The following is an 11145-nucleotide window of genomic DNA, read 5'->3' as shown; positions in this document are numbered from 1 at the left end:
TTGCATTTCAACCTTCACATTTCAATCAGAGGTTCAAAATGCTCGTTTTGTGGATTTGAATCATGGAAGAGAAAAAAATATCGTATTCCACTCAAATTTTGATTGAAGTCAAGGTATTTCTTGCCTATTGTCAATGAGAAAATAGAAATATGAATATTTAACCATTTTGACATCCAGTGTATACAAAATATGTCTCTCGATAGGCCTTTTTCATTTCTTGTGTTTATTTCATTAGCAAGGAGACACATTCTCCTCAAATAAGTATTTACATCATTCACATTATGGAGTTCTTTTATAGTGAGAGGATACAATTCATGACTATATGCATAGAGTGCCTCTGGATATTATTTTTTAAGACATTCGCAAAAGTAATCTATTGTCCCATTTCGTAGTTGACTACAAGTTTTTTGTGAAATCAAGTAGAAATACAAGAGAGTCAAATAAGCAATCGCCAACATTGTATTTGAACTCTTTGAATCTTGACAATCCTTCCTTTGCAAGCTTTTCATCAATTTTGTAAGGTTGGTTTTTATATTGCATTTTGAGACTTAGAACATCTATTAATTCAGCATTCCTAGTAAAATAGCATGTCTTCTTTATTTATGTCCCTCCTATGTTTTCTTGTAAGGCAACCATTATTGTTTCCAAATTAGTACGCATTGCTTCAAAGTTTAATGTTTTTGAGTATTGATGACTACTTTAATATTTTTCATAAATTAGTTACATTGTTATAATTTCGTAATGAAAATATTTTAACTAAATTAAAAATGATATCAACAATTATCAATGTATTACCCCCAGAGCTAAAGATTTTTTTCAATGTGATAATATGTAGGTAATTCTTCCACATGCTTTAACTTTGTTATGGTTACGTAATAGTTGTCTTTCAATAAGTCAGCTCTTTAGGAAAAAAATTGCTTTCATATGCTTGCTCTTTTGTATATCTATAACTTTGGGCTTCTGTGTAAAAAAATGGTTCAAGTATCCCAATATGGAACTAATACTTTTATATTTTTCCTTCTAATGACTTTGGGATATTTGCTAGGATTAAATCAATTGTTTGTGAAGAAATATCCCAATATGTCAATATGGAGTTAATTGATCCATTTCTTTGCTTATAAATGATTCTCTTGTATTTGTGTTAAAAAATACTAAGGGATAGAGGGAATTTCTCCATATATTTAGAAGTTCCAAATTTTAGTCAGTTTGATATTATCAGTAAGCCTCACACTGGTGACTTTAAATAGTAATGAAATATTAAAATATATTTTGCATAATTGCACATTCTAGTTTCTTTTTTGAGATTTTTAGTTTGTGTAGTAGGCAGATATTATTATAATATTATAGCATCCATGTGATGCTTATTTTGAAATTTAATTTAGCCAATAAAATATTTGAGTTTTTACATCTTCCTATTCAAATATAATGTTTCTTTATACTAATTGTGTTATTCATTTTCCTTAAAATATATTTATCTCTAATTCTATTTGTTTGTACAATGAACAGTCACTGTTCAAGGTCTTTTATAAACTTTTAGTTCATCAAGTACCAAAATGAGTAGTCATAGTGTTAATATTTAACGTATGTGTTGAATCTAGGTCAACCATTGGGATTGTGAATTAAAAAATCTAGAATCTAGAACATTAAATTATTGTATAGGATTTTATTTATTTATTTATAGTCTTAAGTGATGTTGCACAATAGGTGTCTAACAAATAATGAGGTAAGAAATTTGTCTCCTTTCAAGTTATACTTTGTTTTCTAAATTGTGTAGGCTTTGCTCATTCTCTTGTATATGTATTTTCTGATTATTTTCTCAATTTTCTACTAGCCAATTTAGGTTGCTCTATGTAGTTTCCCCTGTGAAATATTTTAGATCTCAGAGCCACTATGATTACAGTTACTAAGTGTTGTGAGGGAAGCCAAAAAAACCAAAACATTGTTATTATGTCTCTATATGGCGAAAAATTATTTAGTGGGTTCATGTGATCCATGTCATCAAACATGGTTAAAAGCCCCATGGCTTCTCAAATGATTTTCAATAATGAAATTTTCTTCATCTACATTGTGGAACTATAAATTAGCCACAAAAAGGACTTTTACAAGTTTTCCCTACTTGTTAGGTGGGGCATTCCTGAATGAGGATACTATTCTATAGTTAAAATGACCACACTATTCATGATTGGGGTGTGCTTTGGAACCAACAATTGCAATATGGGAAAACATGGACACCATCATTACGATGCTTTTTGATCTGCAATATCACCATACTAAAAATGAATAAAGAGTAGGAGTAGAAAACACAGTGAATAGTATATCTTTGAGGATGTTTTACTTTCATCTTATACCATTGCCATTGAATTCATCTGTAATGGTTGCAAATGCTTATTTCATCTTATACCATTGACATTCAATTCGTTTGTATTGGTTGCAAATGCTTTCAATTTTCTATAAGCCATTTTTTGACTTAATGCTTACAACATTCACACACTTGCTATTACTAACTTTTTAATTTCCAATTTCAAATGCACCAAGTATTACATAAGAAAGCCCAAAACTTGAGTTCTTAAACAACAACTACAAACATCCCATCCTTTCATGTGAACTTAATAAATCTCTTCCCAATTCACAAGAAATGAGTATAATCACTCAACTGTCCAATTGAAAACTGTATTGTCTTTTAACTATTGTTATAGTTGATAGATAGCTACATAAAATTTGAACTATATATTAAAAAAAGGGAATACATAGTTAGTTCTCCAACAAGAAACAATTTAGCAACACTCAATATTGATTTTTGTTCTTGGCTACAAACATTACATATATTTTTCAAATACATAGAGAATTGCATAGAAAATTATTACATTCAAAGCCAACACCGAAATGAAAGTAGGTGTTTCATTTACAGTGAAAAAGAGAACCAAGAGAGAGCATAATTCAACTCCAAATACTATTTCAACAAGTTCCATAGTCTTCTCAAAATTCAACACAATGAGTTGCGATCAACTTGATTGGCTTTCAATGTAAAACTGAAATTTAAAGGGAATAGATGTCTCCCTCAAATTTGTCAACCCTGCCACATGAATATATTCACTTCAAGTTGCCATTGAAATACTAATCATGGCTCAATGTGGAAAGGAATAATTTTTTTATGTTATATATTCAGTCCTACATGCAAGTATCTTGTATTAGAAAATTGGAATTATATCTACCACGGGTCTATATATAATAGTTGGCCTTTTCAATGCATTCATAATTTCCATATGATCATTAGAGCTGGGTTATGCAATATACATAAGCTGTGACATTAATGTAGAAGAAAATTTTTGTATTGAAAAAAGATCATAGCCTTCGAAACTTAGATATGTGCACATTATTGAGATGAAAATGACCAAGATACATATTGTACTAGATTTTTCTAATCCATGCAAATGGAGCCTAATCTTATATGTCATAACTATTACATCTGCTAATTTGCATGTGGTAATGATTAATTCATCCATTGGGAATGTGCCATCTTCCAATATCTGCTACAAGATGAATGCCATATGACATGTCACTATTTTCAAATAGAAACAAATAATGGTATGAGTAATGGTGCTCTATCGTTTTAGTTGATAGGGCTCTTGTATCATCGTCATACCATTGTCCTGCAAGCTCTACATTGTCATTTCTTATAATCCATTCAATTGTAAGAGTTGGATATGATATGACAAGGTTTATTCTGCACAAAAGTGTCTCTTCTTCAACGGTAGCCCTAAATAGTGATAACCAACAAAACAAGGTTTTGTATGTTGTATTGAAAATGGCAGTCAATTCTTTTGTAGTGTGATTTTTTTGAGGGAAATGGATAATAATATCTTGATAGTGGAAAATGATATGAGCTTCCCTATATACCCGCACCAAATATTTAAGGTAAATCAATTCTCCTTTTGTCATGAATGGAGATAGAACACGAATTTGATTGGTCTCTAGTATCAATCAAATGTTTCCCCATCCATTGTATGGAAACATGACAACATGGTTGTCAAAAAAATATCTTTCCAATATTTTTCTTTGACATTCACTTGGAAGTTGTAGGATTTTTTCAAGGACACTACATTGTGGACTTTCAAAAAGATGATCTATTGATCAATTTATTGTAGCAAATGCATTCATGGTATTCATACTTGTGCAATGTGGAGAGATGAAACCTATCGACAACGAGCAGCATATCTTAGATTTTCATAATCATGACTAAATTCTAAGATATAGCTTAACTTCATTGTTATTCCTTTTTATGGAAATATTATTGTTGGGAAAGTAATATATGTCTAATTAATATGCATGTTTGTATAGATATATGGCACAAATATTTATCAAATGTACAATAAAGGTTGAGATGATGCACGAGGGGGATGTGCATTGTTACTATTTAGATTCATTTAGTAGTAGAATATATTGTGATAAAGAATGTGATAAGTACATATAATGAAACTACAATGGGACATATGTGCTTTTTGAGGAATATCACTGCATTGCAAATATCTAAGAATCCACAAACTATAAATGCATTTGAATTCTATAACATCATATAAAAAACAAGGACTGTCCTATTTTATATGAAGCATAAAAGAATAAGAATATTGTCTACAACATTGTAATTTCTCATTAACAAGGAGTATAATAGTACACACTACCTAAATAATGTTGCCTAAATCAACATCTAACTATAACAGTTCACCTTTTCAATGGATTCATAATTTCCATATGGTCCTCAAATACAGGTAATGTAATAGACAATGTTTTATTCATAAACTATACGATTTCTATATAGATTAAATTATTGTACTTTAAAAAATTTCAATATATGGTCTTGTATGATTGGATTAACAATATATGAGACATAATGCATTATACATTACTAGTTGTGCATAACAATTTCTCACAACATACAGTACACATAGACAATACACAGATGCCTTCATAAAGTTTCAACAACTATTTATCCATCATTTTTTCTAGTTGTCTAAAATGGCATGTATTCAATAATGTTGGTGTCATATTGCTTATGACAGTCTTCATAATGTTTAACATTGGTTCTTTTCAATTGCTTTACAATTTTATTATATCTTACAACCTAATGATGTTGATCAGTTACTGTCAATGTCAAAGTGGCCATCATTGTTGATAAGCAAAGAACTTTGGAAACGTTATTTATTTTTTCTCCACACAACTATAGTTTATCTTTGTAATTTATTTTGCCACTATATTTGGTGTGGTGTAAACAATGTCAAATAAAATCATAAATTCTTGATATATCTCATGAATTATATAAACATCCATTGAACAAAAAATGACTAAAGAAAAGATTAAAAATGGAAAGCATAAATGTGCAGAAAAATTAAGAGCATTACAAGTGAAACATAAGTTTCTTTTTAAGATGTAGTAATCTCAACTTTATCTATATATTTGGAGGAAAGAAGTTGATATTGTATCTGAAAATAATTGCATGGAAACATACCGGATTGTTGCAATTGATGTTGTTAGATATATTGAAAATTCAATGTACTCCTAATAGACTCCAATAGCCCCTAAAATTGAAAATGTAGAAAATGATGAGCCATGTAAGATTTCTTCAATATCAATATATGAATCATTTGATGCATTTGCAATATGGAAATAACCATCTATTTAGAGAATATAGTACAAGATACAAAAATATAGAGCAGCCATTCAAGTAACCATGAAAACTATATTTTGTAGGTAATTAGACATTGCTTATGAAAGAATAGATCTATTCATTAATGTCTTCCTTTCCAAGTTTTGAAATGGTTTGTACAAATAATTGTTAATTTATTATTGCTTTCATGCAATAAGCCTTCATTTAAATTTAAATGTCTCATTTTCTACTACCATTTAGTATAATTATGAATGAAGACAGTTTGAAGTAGAAAAATACTAACTTCAAATGTTGAAATTCTTACAAAAAGATGCAATACATAGTTTAAATATAATTACATCTGTTTACAATTTTTTTTTTCAGTGTTGAGCTAAATTATGCATAGAGTTCTTTGTCAAGTGTTCATCAATGACAAGCAACTTTCCCATATAACTAAAAGCTCAAACCCCCTATGTAGTATGTGTCAATGACATGAACTAAAGGATAAATGATCAGGCAACAACAGGAGGAGACATATGCATTTGTAGGAATATCATTGCATCACATACATTTACAGTCCTCAATACATCTTGCTCATAAAATAGGGAATTATGTACTTGCAATGCATGGTCTACAACAAACTTCCACTTAGTTTTGATAGCAATTTTGAGGGAATTATACACACAGGTCATAAAAGCACAAGAGCTCAAAGTTTGGGTGGATTACTCATCTCTATTACATATGCATTAATATATGCATTGTAGTCTTCAATAGGTCTAAAGTGATTCTTGACATATCTATTTGCTAGATGATTTACAATTTCCTCATTTTCAAAAAGGTCCATGCAATTGGTAAGGAATTTTGAAACAATGTCTGAATAATGTATTGTTCCATATTTATTTTCCAAAAAATCTTCACCAAGAATAATGCACAATGATTTATCAACATTTGGGCAATCTATAAAATTTATATTTTCCAAATGTGCTGATTCAATTGCACCAATCAAGGGACAATCCTAATCACCGCCTAGACTTGGAATATATACATGATCACACATTGTCAATTGCTAAAATCTGCGATAGTTTACTTCAAAATTAGATATGGAATTAAAGTATTCAATCAATTTTAGATAGTTACATATTTTCAAATGGACGTCGATGTTACTGTTTCCCATTCAAATTTTAAATTACATTAGCACATATACAAGAAAGAAGAAATGTTCACATTTACATTTATTCCATAATAATTTAACAAACAGGGATGACAAACTTTTAAAAAAATATCAGATTAACATATTTGTAACTAGTTTTTGTTGATACCATTGGTTTACAAAAACTCATTTGTAGAAAATTTTGATTAAATATCATATTTGTAACATGATCAGTCCATGAAAATTAAAAAATAGTGTTGCATTTACACAAATAATTAAAACTGACACACATTCCAATTTATAAGACTTCTAAAAAAGAAAGATGGGAAAACTTTGAATACTCTTTAAGTTAATTGTTTGAGAAAATTAGAAACGAATAAATGGATGAAATATTTTAATAATGTCCTTAAGGCCAGAACAAAGACTATGACTCCTTATGTAGGCTTTCTAAGGAGGAGGCTTAAACTGCCTTGAAACAGGGCAATCCTAAAGGAAGCATAAGCAAGGATATTTGATTAGGATTATTGATGTAAATATCACCAACCAGGGTCTTCTACAAGGTACCCATTTTTGTTTGGAGAATAACACAAATTGCTCCAGATCCTCAAATCAAAGTGAATGAATATAACAATCTATGTTTGTACTTATTTGTTGAATATTTATTTAAATATTATCTTCTCACATAAAATTCAAAAGAAAATGGTAAAAGAAGAAAAAAAAGAAAAAAAGAAAAGTGTAAATATATCTTATAGTTATTTCAATAAGCAAATGCTACTCATTTTAAGAATTTTTTTTCCTTCACAACTTATTTTTATGATAGAAAAAGATTTTCTACTATCTCTTAACAATTCTAAGATTATGGATAAGAAATTTAACAAGCACATTAGGCGAAAGAAATTAGAAGACCCAAATACAAATTGACCATTGAAGATATGGGATTTGCCAACGAAAACAATTGAGAGAGAGGAAGAACAGTAATGTTACTTCATACCTAAAACTAATTGTGTCATGTACTGCACAAATAAAAATGAAACGTGAGGATAACAACATATCATAATAATAATAAAAACATTCTAGGATCAATAACTTTTATGATGTTCATATTAAATGGGAGACGATTCTATATGATTATGGCCTTAAAATATCTTTCCTATGTTGTGAATCACTTGTGACATTTGTGAATAGTTAAACTTACCATTTACCATAAATACACTGTATGAAAATACCTAAAGTAAATGTTCCAAATTTACATCTCTCTTAGAGTGAATGTGGAAATTAAAGATATCTTTTGACAAGTGACAACTCATTAAATAGATTATTGTTGCATGACATCCTGACCATTCATCGAAAGCTTTAATTTGGGCTCCCATCAGATGTATTAATGATTGTAACTAAAGCCATTCTCTCAACTTAAGACACTTAATTGAGCACAAGGGATGTGTCACATTCAGGATGATGTTGGAATTTGGGAAACATGCTTAGTCAATTAGTTTATTATAAAATATGTCTGGATTTTGTGTTTCGAAGACTAATGATGTAAAAAAAAATTTAGACTTAGAAAAATAAGCAAAATATGGCTTTCTTTAGGCTTATCATCTTTTTTTATATTTATAGATTTTTTTGTAATTTTCTCAAAATTATAATTCACAGATGTTATTTTAATTCAAATAAAATTTTTAAAAAAAAATTGTTTAGTAGCAAAATATGGCTTTCTTTAGGTTTATCATCCTTTTTTATATTTATATATATTTTTGTAGTTTTCTCAAAATTATAATTCATAGCTATTATTTTAATTCATTTTTTTTATTTAAAAAAAATGTTTACTAGACTATTAATTAAGACGCCTACAAAAACACACACCTTTGATTGAGATTTTTGTTTCTAAAATTAACAAATGAAAACTGGGATCAAACAAGATGCTAAAACACTATAGGACGAATCACACACTTCATAAAAAAGCTTTTGTGAAGAGTACCAGATCTTTAGTTGTCCTGCAACAGAGACACTAATAAAAAAATAGACCTTTTGGCTGGTCCAAAAAAGTGCCATCTTTAAAATAGTTCCAAGGATAATTGGTGAAGACGGTAATCAATTTGTGCTAGCATAATTAGCATAGAAAGCTTCCAGATTTTTACATTTATTGGCCTTTCATCAAATGAAACAAAGAACCCAGTTAGCCAATGTAATTGGTTAGATTGACCGCCTTCACAAGTCAATAGTTATGCCTTACTATAGTTTTGTAGAGGTTAATCCAAAAGCAACCACAAATATTTTTAGCGAAAAATCCTCATGGGGACGACAGATAACTGAAGTACAAACAACAAAATTGAAAAGTGGGTAGATAGCAAAATGAAGAGAAATGCCAACTACAAATCAAAATTAGAACAATATCTGAAGGATCATGAATAAAGCTTTGAATAATTTAGTAAAGTAGATGAAATGACTCAAAAAAAAATTGCTTGATTTCATTTCCCCCAGTTGTAGCTTTAGAGCTAGAGGCTGTGCCGATCCAAGGTCACTTGAACTATTTAAAATCAGATAGACTATGCCATAGTCTCGACCATTATGACAAATTATGAAATATAAGATTTGAACAATTCTTATGCTAGATCACTATGGGTTTTCCTAATCCAAGATGGTATATGTTGTGATAACTTTTCCTCAATTTCTATCAAGGGCTCCAACAACTGTAAAAATAGTGAAACATTTATTGATTAATCAAACCTCACTAAGCGTTTCTTGTAACCCTTCTATATCTGACACACATTGGCTATCTCATCACAAAGAAGAAGATAAGAGCCTTTGCTATTATTTGGTTGTTGTATGTAAGGCCCACACTCATACCCTATTATAAATCTTAAGGAATGAATGTGATTAGGAGTTAGTTAGGTCATGATTGACACTTTTGTTACTAATAATGATTTATAAGATCCTATTAGAGACTGATGCAGATTTTGGTTATTATAAGTCTAATACCCGTTCCATAACATTAGGTTGAATAGATAAGACCACATGAAAATGAGACTCAATATGTTCCAGCTAAGAACCTAGTCACAAAATTCAAGGTATGATCCACAAGGCAATTAGGAAAGATAAATTAACATTCAGTCTAATGAGAGCAACAATGAATGTAGGTTATAATGACAACAAGACATATGGTTACTTTCAAAATTTGGTTTTAAATTATTATGACATAAGTGTGGAAACATTCTAATAGTATGAGGAATTAACCCTAGAAATTCACACGCAAAACCCTCATAATGTGATAAAGGGATATTGCTAGGAATGTCGCTATGTTTAACTTGATTGGAAGGATACTAGTTAACAAGTCTGCATATTAGTGATTTTCACTTAGGACATATATGCTAAGATCTATTTTTATATGTTTTCATGATTTAGTAAAGAGGACCTTAGAGTTTCATTGTTATGTTGGAAAGAGTTGTTATAATATTTAGAATGATAATTGGTTATGTTAAGAAAGATAACTATTGATACACATATTTGATATTTCAACATTTTGAATATTTTATGGAAATGATTAGATGGAAGATAATTGTATATGTTAATGCAAATTACGTGCTATTAGATCATTCTGCACTTATTTGCATGTATTTCTATATTATTTCATTGGGCTACTGATGTTTAAGTTGAGTGTGCAGGAAAATTGAACCATGGAAATTATTCGAGGAAACAAGGTTCAAACTTATGTGAACATGGTAAAGCCAAGGTGAATCTTTGGAAGATTCAAAACCTCTTTGTATCGTGTTTATTTCGTAATGTGATTATGCATGGGTGTTATAAGTTTAAAGATCATGATTAATTAGCGACATGTCATCATGATGTGTAAAGTATTTAATGTGTGCATGTCATTTGACACTTGTATTGTCTATGTATAAATGACATGTCATATAGGATTTTTGGGCATGAAGTCACTTAACCTAAATTTAATTCCCATTATGAAATTAAGTTAACCCACCTTGGAGAGTGTTAGGATGAGACACCTTCATGATGGAATTCAAATTAAAATTTGATAGGAACCTTAGAGAGCCTAAAAGTGGTTCCCAAGTGTTATTTTGGTGAAAATAAGTCACCCACATGGTAGTAGTATAGGTTGGGGGACTAGATATAGCCATAAGTTGGTCTAGGGGACTTAGGAGACCCTCTAAACTAGTCATTTTCAAGCCAATTCGAAAATCAGAGTGTCACATGACTTTTGTCCTCATCCCTCCACTTGGGTAAGTTCCTATTGGTAGATAGGTACAAGGGTGTAAGAGGGGTAGGTGGGGATGGAAGTGTAGGTCTTTTAGGAAGCTTGTGCCAAACTTAGTGGATGTTCACCCACTCTCTAATTGTA

This window comes from Cupressus sempervirens, chromosome 10 (genome assembly GCF_028749045.1).
Source record: "Cupressus sempervirens isolate cs-2001-9-10 chromosome 10, ASM2874904v1, whole genome shotgun sequence".
NCBI lineage: Eukaryota > Viridiplantae > Streptophyta > Pinopsida > Cupressales > Cupressaceae > Cupressus > Cupressus sempervirens.
This window is presented reverse-complemented; position numbering follows the sequence as displayed.